Genomic DNA, 14302 nt, shown 5'->3' with positions numbered 1-14302 from the left:
TCACAGTGAACCTCCCTTAGTGTTTTCTTCTTTAAGTTAAACATCCTCGATTCCTCTAACTGATTCCTGGATCCCAGAGTTGCCAGGATCCCTTAGATCTTCCCAGTCATCCTCCTTGGAATGGGCTCCAGCTTGTTAATGTCCTTAACATGGTCTGTGTAGAACTGACTACAGTGTCCCAGATGTGGTTTGAACAGGGCAGATGACAGAGGGGCCATCCTTCCATAGTTCCAGCCTCCATGAACACAGCTTCCGATCGCATTACTCACATGCTGTTCTCTTGACTCGGGAGTTTAGCTGGGAACTAACGGCCCAACTGGATTCAGTCCTTTGAGAACAAGAACATCTGCTTGCTTTGCTCCAAAGAGCTCTTGAAGGGGCAAGAAACAAGAGCGATGGATCAGCGTTGGAAGTTCTCAGCTTCAAACAGGCAACTTATTCCAAGGAAAGTACAAGGCATTGGGCGCTCTTTGCCAAGCCATTGCTCCAGGGTCAAAGCTCCACGCCCACCCATGTCCATAACCAGCCATTGCCAGGGTCCATGGTCGCTCTCGAAGCCCACTGACCTATGCTCCATTCATTTGGGAGAGATACACCTGGCTATGGAAGTTTTTCAGCCAAGCTTTCTGCTACAAAGTAATTTCTTTCTTTTTCAACCCTTTTACCTTCTATCTTAGAATTAACACTAAGTATCGATTTCAGCACAGAAGAGTGGTATGAACTAGGAAATTGGGGTGAAGTGACTTGCCCAGGGTCTCACATCTAAGAAGTGTCTGAGGCCAGATTTGAACCCAGGTCTTCCTATCTCTGGGCTTGGTTCTCTATCTACCTATCTAGCTGCCCTTAGAAATTAATTTCCATACCAGTCCCTGGCCTACATAATAATTATTACTCATTTATATAGTGATTTAGGGTTAGCAAAATGCCTTTCAGCAGTATATACTGTCATCTCATCTAGATTCTGACCTATTTATTACCTGAGATAGTTAGGTGGCACTGTGGACAAAGCTTTGTGCCTGGAATTGGGAAACCCGAGTTCAGATCCTACCTCAGTCACTTATTAGCTGTTACCCTGGGCAAATCATTTAATCTGACTGTCACAGTTTCTTCAACTGTAAGATGAGGATATTCATAGCACCTTCCTCCCAGGGGTTTTGTGAAGGTCAAATAAAATATTTGTAAAGCACTTAGAAGAATGGTTGGCACATATAATATACTTGATAAATGTTTATTTCCTTCCTTCCTTCCTTGCTTCCTTCCTTGCTTCCTTGCTCCCTCTCTTGCTTCCTCCCTCCCTCCTTCCCTTCCTCCCTCCCTCCCTCCCTTCCTTCCTTCCTTTCTCCCTCCCTCCATTCCTTCCTTCCTTCCTTCCTTCTTTCCTTCCTTCCTTCCTTCCTTCCTTCCTTCCTTCCTTCCTTCCTTCCTTCCTTCCTTCCTTCCTTCCTTCCTTCCAAAAATCTTACCTTATGTTTTAGTATTAAGAGTGGCAAAGACTAGGCCATCAGACTGAATGAAGTGACTTGCCCAGAGTCACATAGCTAGGAAATCTGAGGCCAGATTTGAATACAATTTCTCCCAACTTCAGACTAATACTCTATCCACTATGCTTTCTAGCTGTCCCCTTTCCTTTCCTTTCCATCGCTACCCCAGTGACCTTCTCATGTTGGAGAAGCTCATCTTTAACGTGGCTCAGTTTTCGATTGATTCTCCATTCTACTTTTTATACTTTCCTCCTCCTCCCCTGAAAGATATCCACACTTAGCCCACTTCCCTTTTAGCTCTCTCTTATGTGCTGTCTTCCCCTAATGAAAATTAAATTTCTTGAGAACTAGGTAGTTTTCCTTCTTGTCCATATTTGTATCCTTAGCCCTTAGTGCAGAACCTGGCACACAGTTTTGGATTTGGTGTCAGGAAGGCCTGAGTTCTAATTCTCCTTGAAAAAAACCTACTAGCTGTGTGATCTTCAGCAAATCACTTAAACCTGGACTAGCCTCAATTTCCGCATTTGTAAGATAAAAGGAGTGGACTTGGTGGTCTCTAACATTTTTTCACTTCCAAATCTGCAATTTTATGATGATCTATTCCTTACAATCACCTAAGAAGTGGATGCTATTATCATCCCCATTTCACAAAGATACAGCAGCCAAATGATTTGCTTGGGGTCCCATGGCTCCTAAGTGCAGTGTTTTCTTAACCATTCCCTGTCAGGGTTAGAAGTGATTATGGGCAATCAGTTACCACATGGCCTAACTTAGTACATGGGTTCATTTCCTTGACTTTTCATTCCAAAGGAGTTCACATATTCCTTAGGCTTACAGTTTCCTGGCTTAAGCTGAAACACTGAGACCTGTTTTTAAGGATCTAGACAGAAACACATCAAATCTCCCCCTTCTCATTTGTGAACCATTTGACCAATTTTTGGAGGGTGAGATGGCAGGTGGGAAGAATCAGAAGAAAACACGTACCAGCAGATAGTTAGAGCAGAAGAGATCAAAGGCCATGTGGTAACTGATTGCCCAAAGGTTTAGAACCAGGAAGGGGCCTTATTGGCCAAGAAGCCCATTGTTGTTGTTTAGTCATCTCAGTGTTGTCTGATTATTTGTGACCCCATTTGTGGTTTTCTTGGCAAAGATGCTGGAGTGATTTGCCATTTCCTTCTCTAACTCATTTTACAGATGAGGAAAGCAAGGCAAACAGGGTTAAATGATGTGTCCAGGGGAACAAACTCTGCTATTTCATTTTGGAGATATTAGAAGGGAGCCTTCAGGGACAACCTTCTTGGTAAAATGAATCACAATCTGGAATATGTGTGATTGAAAGACATAGTAGGAATGGAAGGCATGTTCATTAAGGAAACAAGAGCTCAAGGTCCGAAGTCTCTCCTCAGTTATTTACTAGTTATTTGACCTTGGGGAGGTCATTCATCTTCTATGTCTACGTTTTCTGATCTCAAAAGTGGAGATAATATTGAACACAGGGGCAGCTATGTGATTCAATGGAAAGATCCCTAGACTTGGAATTTTAGAAGAGATTGGCTCCAATTTCAGCCTGTATCACTTACCTCCTACATGTGTGATCCTGGACAAGTCACTTCATCTTTAAATTATTTCCACATTGGAAAATGGACATAAATTACTTACTTTATAGGAATTCTGTGAGGAAAGCACCTGATTGAACCTTAAGGAGCTATATATAAATATGAGCTATTAGCTTAAGGGGCTGGGCCAACAGATCTCTCAGTGTCTTTTGTTATGATCTATAATCACACCATTAAGAGACAAACATATTTCTATTGAATCAATAATGTCTTGTCTCACCCCAAATAGAATATGCCCATGCTATTGTCTCTGTGGTTCTTCTCAACTGGAAATGATTTGCTATTCAGGGAGTTCTTTCTTTCTTTCTTTCTTTCTTTCTTTCTTTCTTTCTTTCTTTCTTTCTTTCTTTCTTTCTTTCTTTCTTTCTTTCTTTCTTTCTTTCTTTCTTTCTTTCTCTCTTTCTCTCTCTCTTTCTCTCTCTCTCTCTCTCTTTCTCTCTCTTTCTCTCTCTCTCTCTTTCTCTCTTTCTTTCTTTCTCTCTCTCTCTCTCTTTCTCTCTCTTTCTCTCTCTCTCTCTCTTTCTCTCTTTCTCTCTTTCTCTCTCTCTCTCTCTTTCTCTCTCTTTCTCTCTCTCTCTCTCTTTCTCTCTTTCTTTCTTTCTCTCTCTCTCTCTCTCTCTCTCTTTCTTTCTTTCTTTCTTTCTTTCTTTCTTTCTTTCTTTCTTTCTTTCTTTCTTTCTTTCTTTCTTTCTTTCTTTCTTTCTTTCTTTCTCTCTTTCTCTCTCTCTTTCTTTCTTTCTCTCTTTCTCTCTTTCTTTCTTTCTCTCTTTCTCTCTCTCTTTCTTTCTTTCTTTCTTTCTTCATCTCTCTCTTTCTTCTTCTTTTCCCTTTCTCTCTCCTCCTCTTTTCTTTCTTTTATTGTCTCTTTCCCTTCCTTCCTTCCTCCCTCCCTTGGCCCTTCCTTCCTTCCTTCCTTCCTTCCTTCCTTCCTTCCTTCCTTCCTTCCTTCCTTCCTTCCTTCCCCTTACATTCTGTCCTAGAATTAATACTAAGTATCAATTCCAATACAGAAGAGTGGTAAAGGCTAAGCAATTGGAGTTAAAGACTTGCCCAGGATGATACAGCTAATAAGTGTTTGAAGTCAGATTTGAACCCAGGTCCTCTTGACTCCAGACTTGAAGCTCTATCCATTAAGTCACCTAACTGCCCCTCCTCTTGGGAGTTTTTACAGAGCCTTGGCTGGACCTTTCTTTTGCACAGAGATGACCTGATTAGGGATTACAGAATGTTAGGACTGGAGGCAGGAGGATCATCTGTTTTCAATTCCCTCATTTTGGGAGGAAATTCAAGCTCATAAAGGTGATGGGGCTTTTTCAAACTTACACAGGTGGCAGAGCAGGAATTTAAACCAATGAATCGGCTCAATTTTGCATTCCTCTATTAATCAGCATTTATTGAGCACTTCCTGGATACACCAGGATCTGTGCTAGGTGATGGGGACACAAAGACAAAGACTGAGAGTCTCTGCCCTTCAGGAAGTCATATTCTATCAGAGGAAACAGCCACCTCCATGCATATAATATACATATTAAGTAGATACAAAAATATAGACACAGTGAACACAAGGTCATTTGTCAGAGCCAGCAGCAGTGGGTAGGCAGGGAGGAATCAGGAAAGACTTCAAGTAAGAGATAACCTGAGGCCAGCTTTGAAGATAACACATTTGCTAATATAAGTAGAGGGAGCCAGGTGGTGTGAGGGCTAGAGTTCTGGTCTTAGACTCAGGAAGAAGTGAGTTCAAAATCCTATCTCAGATACTAGGTACATGACATATCACTTGACAGGTCTCAGCCTCAAGTTTCCTCCTCTGTAAAATGGGAGAACAACAACTACCTGTGACATTCAAATGAAATGACACTGTGTGAGTGCTTTGCACACATTCATCTTTACCCACCCAGTCATTCAGTCAGCAAGCATTTATGAAGCACTTCTTATGGGAGAGGCCAAGCCCTGGGGCAACAATTAGGTGATTCCCTGATCCCTCCCTCCCCAGCCTAGTCCTGGTGCCTACAGAGGAGATGCTGACTGGGTGCTGAATCACAATAAATTGAACTGACTTGGATCTAGATTTAGTTGGAGATAGAACTAAAAAGGGAAAGAAAGAGATAAAGAGAAAGAGAGGGAGAGGGAGAGGGAGAAAGGAAGGATGGAGAGACAGAGAGGGAAAAAAGGGAGGGAAGGAGAAACAAATGAGAGAGGCAGAAAGAGGAGGAAAAAAGTGAGATTGAGAAGAAAGATGGAGAGAAAGGCAAAAACCTAGAGGGAGGGAAAGTAGAGGAGAGACAGAAAAGAGAGTGATAGAGAGAGGAGAGATAAAAGAGAGATAGAGAGGAAGGATAGAGAGACAGAGACAGAGAGTGAGCAAAGGGAGGGAAAGACAGAGAAGAGAGAGAGATAGAAGAAACAATACAGAGAGAGAAAGAGAGAGAGAGAGAGAGAGAGAGAGAGAGAGAGAGAGAGAGAGAGAAAGGTAGAGAGAGAGAGAGAGAGAGAGAGAGAGAGAGAGAGAGAGAGAGAGAGAGAGAGAGAGAGAGAGAGAGAGAGAGAGAGAAGGAGGGAGGGAGAGAGAAACAGAGAGAGATTGAATAAAAATTCTTTTCTAATGCTCTCGGCTGCTAAATTTGGCAGTTTAGCCAGAAATCTGCATGGAGAGCTCATGGGGATGGCAGTTCCAAACTCCGCCTTTCACACCCTAGTTCCTTCCAAGAATAATGGAAATAGGAGAAGACAGAACTTTCCTATGTTACTTCCAGGTTTACCCCTGGTGCCAGATAGCTCTGATGATATTATATTAATGTGCAAATCGAGATCATTCATGAACCAAGAACCCCTCAAGCTTGAAGAAGCAAAGCCTCCTAATCTCTTGGTCACTTCTGGGTAACTGACTACAAGGGCAACAGCAGAGCTGAGTCTCTGACACTGGGGAGGGCGATGGGGCTCATGGAGCTCCACATTCTTGAGCTCTAGCTCCCTGACCACTCAGATCTTTGTGCTAACATGCTGCCCACTGAGCCAGCTGAAAGTCTGTGCACCTTCCAAGGTTGTGGGTTCTAGGAGGGTATGAAGAGCATTAGCTAGACTCTTTGGGTCAAACTTTCCCGTAAATGACCCTTTAACTGCTTTCTGGGTAATGGTGCTGCACATGCTGGCTGAATAACTCTGAAAACATCCTTGCCCTTTGTAGCAATTCCCAATACCCTCTGTTGGCTCATTAGCTCTTCCAGGACCTGGGATCCATAATAAGGAGCTGCAATTTTGGCAGCATTTTCCACTATAAAGTTGAAATCATGCAAAGGCAGTTGGCGGGGGTGGGGTAGGGAGGAAGAACAGGAAAGGGGCGAGGAGACATTTGAGGAGTAGGAAGGGCAGACCACTGGTCAACTGAAAATCAAAAGCTAATAGGAGATTGGTCAACTGTTGGCTCTGCCACCAAATGGCTGGGCGATCTGGGACAAGACCCTTAGCCTCTCTGGGTTTCCACTTTCTTCTTCATAAAATAAGAATTGGATGAGATAATCACTATAATCCCTTCCAGTTTTCCCTATTCCATGGCTGTATGGTTGCAGGTCTTTGGAGATAGGGCCAAGCAGAAGATATGGTAAGTGGGAGCTTCCACACAGGCACTGGGGAATAGGGATAGGGCTAGGAATTATAGGTTTAATTGGCATCTGGAACTGAGTGAAGGAAGAGGTGGGCTAAAGAGTCCAGTTCAATCAAGGGCTCAAAAACCTAGGCACAGCTCTGCCTGGGACTCTTGCCCAAGTCCTGTGGCTTCTACCTTGCGCCAAGACATGTAATGCCAATCCCCATCTTAACCTCCAGGGGGCACTTCTGTTTGATTTCTGTAAGGGGAAAAGCTAACTGTCCAGAGTCCTTAAGCAGCCTTTTCCCATTTCACTACTGTTGAATTTTGTGACTTTCTGTAGGATCAGATTGGACATTGGAAGGGACGGGGAAGCCATCTTGTCCAGCTCTCTCTCTTCTCTCTCTCTCTTCTCTCTCTCTCTCTCTCTCTCTCTCTCTCTCTCTCTCTCTCTCTCTCTCTCTCTCCATTTGGGTCTGGATGTCTGATTTCATCCACCTTCCTAGAAGAAAACTCATTTCTCTGATGTATATGTGTAATTCAGCAATGTTTGTAGCTTTGAGTACTAGAGAGTTGCCTCAGTGCCCTGTGATTTTAAGGGACTTGCCCATAGTGGCAAGACTAATTGATGTCTGAGGCAGAATTTGAACCCAAGTCTTTCTCATTCTAAAGCTAGCCCTCTCTCTGCCACCTCCATGTTTTCCTTTCATCATGATAATAATAGTAATAATAATGGACATTTGTAAAATATTTGGATTATTTCCATTGACTCACTATAATCTTGGAAGATAGATATCACACACACACACAGAGAACATTATTATTTGAGTTTCATGAATGAGGAAAGTAAGTCTAAGGGAAGTTAGATGCCCATAGTCACATAGCTGTTAAATATTTGAAATGGGATTTGAACCCAGATCTCTCCTGCTTCTAAGTCCAGCACTCTTTCCAGAGAGTTGCTGGAGAACCTTAGAGATCATTTTATCCAGTCGTTTCTTTTTTTCCTTTTCTTTTCTTTTAAACCTTTACCTTCTGTCTTAATATCAATTCTAAGCCAGAAGAGTGGCAAAGGCTAGATAATTGGGGTTAAGTGACTTGCCCAGAGTCACACAGCTAGGAAGTGACCGATGCCAGGCATTTCTTTTTCTAGAGTCAGGCCTGAATATGTTTTTTTTTTTTATTTTTAATTTGAAAGTCCTCTTCCATTCTCATGCTTACCTAATATATTGATGCTTATATAGCATTCTAGTTACCTTATTTCAGTGGTTCCTCAAAAGAGACCTGAGCATACGGTATGTCTCTCTCTCTCTCTCTCTCTCTCTCTCTCTCTCTCTCTCTCTCTCTCTCTCTCTCTCTCTCTCTCTCACACACACACACACACACACAGGGCACATCCAAGTATCAATCGTATTTTGCTGATAAGGAAACTGAGGCTTAAGGAGGTTAGGCATCCAGGGTCTTCTTGACCCCAAGGCTAGTCCTCTGGAATAAAAGATGAGCTTCTCTGTTTAGCTTTTAAAGCCTTTCCCAACCTGGCCCCAGTCTATCTTTTTAGGCTCATTTGCCTTCCCTCTCCCTCTTGCATTCTGCAGTCTGGTCTCCTCTCTATCCCTTCAACATGGCACCCCATGTTCTTGCTGAATTGCAGTCTCTCCTTTCTTCCATCTCATAGATTCTTCTTCAAGATGCAATACAAACAGCCTCCTTTGTTTCAAGCTTTTCTGGATTCCCCCAACTGCCAATGCCCCCTCTCAAACTTATTTTTTTCAAACTTTTACCTTCTGTCTTAGACTCAATACTACTTCTCAGTTCTTAGGCAGAAGAGTGGGAAGGGCTGGCCAATGGGGATTAAGTGAGTTGTCCAGGGTCACACAGCTAGGGAGTGTCTGAAGGCAGATTAGAACCCAGGGCCTCTCATCTCTCAATCCATTGAGCCACTAACTGCTCCCTTTACTTGTATCTTCAGAGATTGGTGCACTGCTTGGCACACAGTAGGCACTTAATAAATACCTACTGACTGACAGAAAGTTCTTAATAAATCCTTGATTGATTGATGCCATACTATTTTTCCTTTTACAGATAAGGGCATTCGAGATTAAATGACTTGCTCTCAGTCACACAATCAGCTAACAGCTGAGTTGGGCTCAGAGCCCAGATCTCTTGAATTCCAGTCTGATGTTCTTTCAGTCACATGTACCACATGCCCTCTCCTCATCCCCAGCAGTCACTAAGGGCTTTTGGCCTCTGCTACAAAGAGCGGGCCATGGGCCAGAAAGATGTCTCCCCTCGTATGGCTCGCAGTTGCATGAGAGCTGGGTAAAGGCCACAGGATGGGACCCGAGGAGTGAATGGAAGGATGTCACCACTTTCCTCCAGTTCTGGGAGCCTGGAGCTGCTCAGAAACAGAAGGGAACTCTGGCCATTTCTTTCTTTAAATTAAAGTCGTTAGAGCCTGGGCCTTGCCAAGCTCTCCTCTTTTCTTCACTTGTTAGAGCCTCCACAGCTGTGCCTACCAGGTGCCAAAGGGCCAGATGAAAAGAGGAACATGGCGGCCCAACATCTGGCTGGGGAATCGAAGTGTCTGGCTATATGGTGCCCTGTGATGGGCTGACTTGATTTAAGGCCTCAGGTTGTAGGCAAAGGCCAAGCTGGAGATAGAGACTTCCTTTCAGGATAAATATAATGATGTCAGAGACAGAGAAATGTCATGGAAGACTAGCCTCAATACAGCAAGAGGAGGGAGGCTCTACTATAGTGTTATAAATAGCCTCAGTGACTCATGGTGATCTCCCAGCAAAGGGCTGGTGGACACTAGCCAGAGATGTAGCAGCTGATAATGCAAGGAGACATTTTTCTAAACAGTTGGGACCATCTCTGCCTCAAGAGATGCTGAAGGATGTAAGGGGAACTCAGGGATGCTGCTACTTTTTAGGCAATAGAGTAAAAGATTTTCTACACTAAAATTTAGAAACACAGACTGTCTGAGCTAGAGGAGACCTTATAGCCCCTTTAGTCGAATGATTCCCTGAGCAGGAATTCCCTTTGAACACTAATATTCGTGAATCACAGACCCAAGTGGTGTCATTCCCCAGATCAAAATACTCCGTTGGATCCCTATGGCTTCCAGGATAAAATCAACCTCATGTTCAACATTTAAAGCCTCTCACAATCTGCCTCCAACCTATTATTTTAGAGTAGAAGTTATTAACTTTTTTTTGTGTTACAGGACCCTTGGGGAGTCTGGTGAAGTACATTCATCATTCTTGGAATAACATTTTTAAGCTCAATTGTTTTTGCTCATGTCTGAGTCTTTATGACCCCATTTGGGGTTTTGTTGGCAAAGATACTAAAGTGGTTTGCCATTTCCTTCTCCAGTTCATTTTACAGATGAGGAAACTGAGGCCAACAAGATGAAATGACTTGCTTGGGGTCACTCAGCTAGGAAGTGTAGAAAGTTAGATTTCAACTCAGGAAGAGAAATATTCCTGAATTCAGCTCAGGCACTTTATTCACTGTGCCACCTAGTTACCTAATGTCTTTAAAGGCAAGAAATAAAATACTGAGGATGACAAAATAAACCAATTATATTGAAATACTTATCAAAATACTTTAGAAAAAAGTTCACAGACCCCAGTTAAGAACCCCTGTTCTAGATTTCTTGCATGAAGACCAATCAGCCTCCTTGCTATTTCCAATTTACTCCATATTCTACCTCTAATACCTCATCATGAGTGTCTGTTTTCTGTGTCTGGAATGCTCTCGCTCCTCATTTCCATCTCTTAAATTCCTAGATTCCTTTAAAGCACTGCTCAATTCAAACTCCTACAGGTTCAATCTCCTAGAGGAGCCTTTCCATGATTCCTTTAGTGTCCTCTGACCCTACATTCTTACCCCCCCCCCCCAAAGTTTCTATTTACTATGAATGTATTTTACATTTATTTATCAGTGCATGTATTGTAGCTTGTGAGAATACAAACTCCATGGAGGTAGAGTTTGACTTTATTTTTGTTTTTGTTTCTCTAGAGTCTAAATCAATGCCAAGCACAACTGAATTGAATCTTATGACCTTAGAGTGTGATGTGATATTTCAAAATATTTCCCAGAAACTAGGCTTAAGTATGATTCTTTTGTTAGAGATCTGCCATTTAATCAGGGAGTTTATGCCAATCTCTCTTCTCTAAAGGGAATGACAATAGTAATAATATTGCAATTAGTTAGATTGTCTTCCCCCACTAATCAAGGTATTTGCTCAGAATAAGTTTAGACAGGTATTTGTTAAATTAAAATATTTATGTTCAAAAGATGGATGAACATTTTTTGATGCCCAGTTGTTGTTGTTTTTTAAATGTGGCTTTATTTCCTTTCTTATGGGTCAAGGTTTCAAAAAGTAGAAAAGAACGTGACTAATCTGGGCTTTTTGGGAAGTCCTCTAACATTCACCCCTGAGAGGCAGAAAATGTGAGTATTCACTTGTTATGTTAGGTATGTTGGAACTGGGAAAGACCTCGGAGATGATCCCAGTCTGAATGACTATGCCCATTTTAGAGATGGCAGCCAAAGAATTATGTTAAGGATCTTGGGACAGTCCTAATCATTAGCTGGCTGAAGGATATGGAAAGGGGAATTAAATGCTTCTCCTAGCCTTCAGAATATCTCCTTGCCCTAGCCATCTGGAGAGCTCTATTATTTATCTCTTCTAGCTTTTGAAGTCTAGCACACATCAGTTTAATTTTCCAACTGATTGGAAATGGGTTCTTCCTTTTTCTTTCTTTCAAAAACATGTTTAAGGTGGTTTAAAAAAAAACCCAAAACATTCCTACTTCTCTACTAGCAGTAATGCAATAATCCAGGACAATTCCGAGGAATTTATGAGAAACAATGCTATCCACATTCAGAGAAAGAACTGTGGGAATGGAAACAGAAGAAAAACAACTGCTTGATCACATGGTTTGATGGGGATATGACTGGGGATATAGACTCTAAATGATCACCCTAGTGCAAATATCAATAATATGGAAAAAGGTTTGATCAATGACATGTAAAATCCAGTGGAATTGCTTTTTGGCTATGGGAGGGGAGGGAAAGAACATGAATCATGTAAACATGGAACATTTTTCTAAAATAATTAAATTAAAAATTTCAAATTAAAAAATCCATATTTATTACCTAATTAAAAATATTCCTATGCTTAAGTATTCCTTGAGAAGATACATAGAGGCCTGAAATAGTTTTTACTGAATGTACTTGCCTAGAATTTATCAATGGTTAGAACTGTATCTAAAATAAGAGTTAATGGGATCCAAGAGATGGTCTCGGCTATTAATAAAGCTTTAGTACAGGAATTTTTTGACATCTCTTTCTTTTTTTCATCTTGTTTCTCTATTGTGTTTCAAATAGATTAAAATTTCCTATCAATGGCATCCAGATAAGTAAAGTAGTATGGGATCTTACTTTAGATATGTCAGTTATATTGAGATTATCAAAAAATTCTCCCATATTTTCTAGAAGCATAACAAATTTCTAGCCTAAGAGATATAAGTGATATAAGTGAAACATTTTGTTTTTGTTTCAAATCTTCTTCCCATCTAAGTTTAAAACCACAAGTCACAGCCTGAAACTAATTGCAAACATGCAATAATACTCTCTGGGACAAATACAATCTTCAGAGTAAACAGGAAGCCAGAGGCTAGAAAATTACCTCCCATCAAAAAGCCCATTTCAAAATTGAATCTGGGTGTGGCCCAATGGTGGATGGTAAAGAATGGTGAATGTATGCTAGTAATGCCATTAACCCCCTATTCAGCTAATTCACTTAGTGGCTTGATTCCTGCTTTGTGGGACTGACAACATGGCCCTCTTGGGGAATTGGCACAAATTGAGCGTAAAGAAGCCAGCTGCAAATGTAATGGGATAAATGGAATGATAAAACTGGCCCTTAGGAAAAAAAAAATGATTGGGTAAATTCCATTCACTATGATTCACACATTAAGTCCTCTGGGACTTTAGTTAAGAGTAAATTTGGTACCCACGGGAAAAGCATCCTTTCCTTCCAAAACAGAAGAATCAATTAATGGTACAGTGTTACTTTTTAATTGTGCCTCACTTCCCTTTTTTGTTGTTCATTCATGACCCACTCTTTGTTTCCTTATTTTGGGTTTTCTTGGCAAAAATACTGGAGTGAATGGTTTGCCATTTCCTTTTCCAGATCATTTTTCAGGGAGGGAACTAAGACAAAAACAGGATGAAGTGACTTGTCTAGGGTCACAAAGTCAGTAAGTTTCTGAGACTGGATATGAACTCATGAAGGTAAGTTTTCTGGATTCCAAACTCCAATGTTCTATCCACTGTGCTATTTAGCTACTCTTGCTTCCCTACTCCACTTATTCTAAAATGACCAATAATGTCATTCCCTTAATCCTTTGCTTTTCTTAATATCATTGAATCGTTTTCCCTCAGCACTGTGCTATGAATGAGAAGTACCTTAACTCTCCCTATCTGGTGATAAAACACATTTTTTAAAGCTGTCTTATCTTTGCCATCCATGCATCATTCTCTCTTCTTATTACTAAGGTTCCTGCTCTTCAGGATGTCTTTTTGTGACTTATTTGCCCTTCTAAGGTTACTCTTTATGGTGTTAAGGAAAAAGATAGGACACAAGAGGGGGGGGTAGGAAGTGAAAAAGAGAAAAGATAAAAGTGATGAATGAGTATCTCATTCATTCAAGAAATTTCCTGTCCTTGCATTGCTACTAATATGGTGTATGACCATGGGCAAATCATTTAACATCTCCAGGCCTCAGTTTCTTATTTTATAAAATGAGAAGCTTGGATGACATGATCTCCAATGCCTCTTCTAGATCCTAATTGTTGTGAATTTCTTCCTCCTTTTCAAACACTAACAAAGTCCTCAATGAAAACTTCAAAGCTAGGCTGTAGTATGTTGGATATTCCAAGATCAATGGAAACATCTTTTTTTTTTTTTAATGGGGAAATTAATCAGAGGAACAGAAGGTAGAAAGTTTGATTCAGGAAAGACTTCCTTCCAAATGAAATTGTCTCAAACACAAACTGTCCCTATTTTCTAATGACTTGCTTATCTACTTAGAAAACCTTAGGGAATCAACAAGGAAATTAATTAAGGCATTTTGGCAAAAAAGGAAAGGACCAGGATGCAAACTGAAATCACAGTTAGAGATTTTTCTAAGTGGCATGGGTTGCTTTAGAACATTGTGGATCCTTCAAGCCTGGGAGTCTTGAAGACTTGATAGTTGCTCGCCAACAATATTGTATATGTAAAGGGTATTTCCGTTTAGTCATAGACAGGGTGAACCAGATGACCCCTGGATCCTCTTCCAACTCTATTATAAAGATAACAGCTCAGATTTCCCTAAACAGATTTTCCCCCTCAAAAATCCTATAAACGGATTGGTGATCTCATTGATTTCTATCAATCACAATTGATTCTTGCCTATTCATCCTGTGATTCTCTCATCTACATCTTTCTACAAGTTCACCATAGAGAGGTTTTCCAGTGGAGACCTTCCTTGCTTTCTGTTGACATTGGATACTCTGGTTGTCCACTTGCTATCTCTAATTCTCCTCATGAGTTCAGCCCATCCTTTT

At 41.1% G+C, this 14302-nt stretch overlaps 1 long non-coding RNA gene across 1 annotated transcript in view; it reads left to right on the top strand.

Annotated features, from left to right (window-relative positions):
- Positions 1–10853: 10853 nt before the first annotated feature.
- Positions 10854–14302, top strand: part of LOC130456311 (uncharacterized) — a 29188-nt gene continuing 25739 nt past the window's right edge. The window contains exon 1 of the long non-coding RNA XR_008914970.1: positions 10854–11138. This is a non-coding gene — a long non-coding RNA (uncharacterized LOC130456311). The remainder of the gene's footprint in view (positions 11139–14302) is intronic.

The sequence above is a fragment of the Monodelphis domestica genome, chromosome 1 (assembly GCF_027887165.1).
Source record: "Monodelphis domestica isolate mMonDom1 chromosome 1, mMonDom1.pri, whole genome shotgun sequence".
Classification (NCBI taxonomy): Eukaryota; Metazoa; Chordata; class Mammalia; order Didelphimorphia; family Didelphidae; genus Monodelphis; species Monodelphis domestica.
The sequence above is the reverse complement of the archived record's forward strand: the minus strand, read 5'-3'. Positions and strand labels throughout refer to the sequence as shown.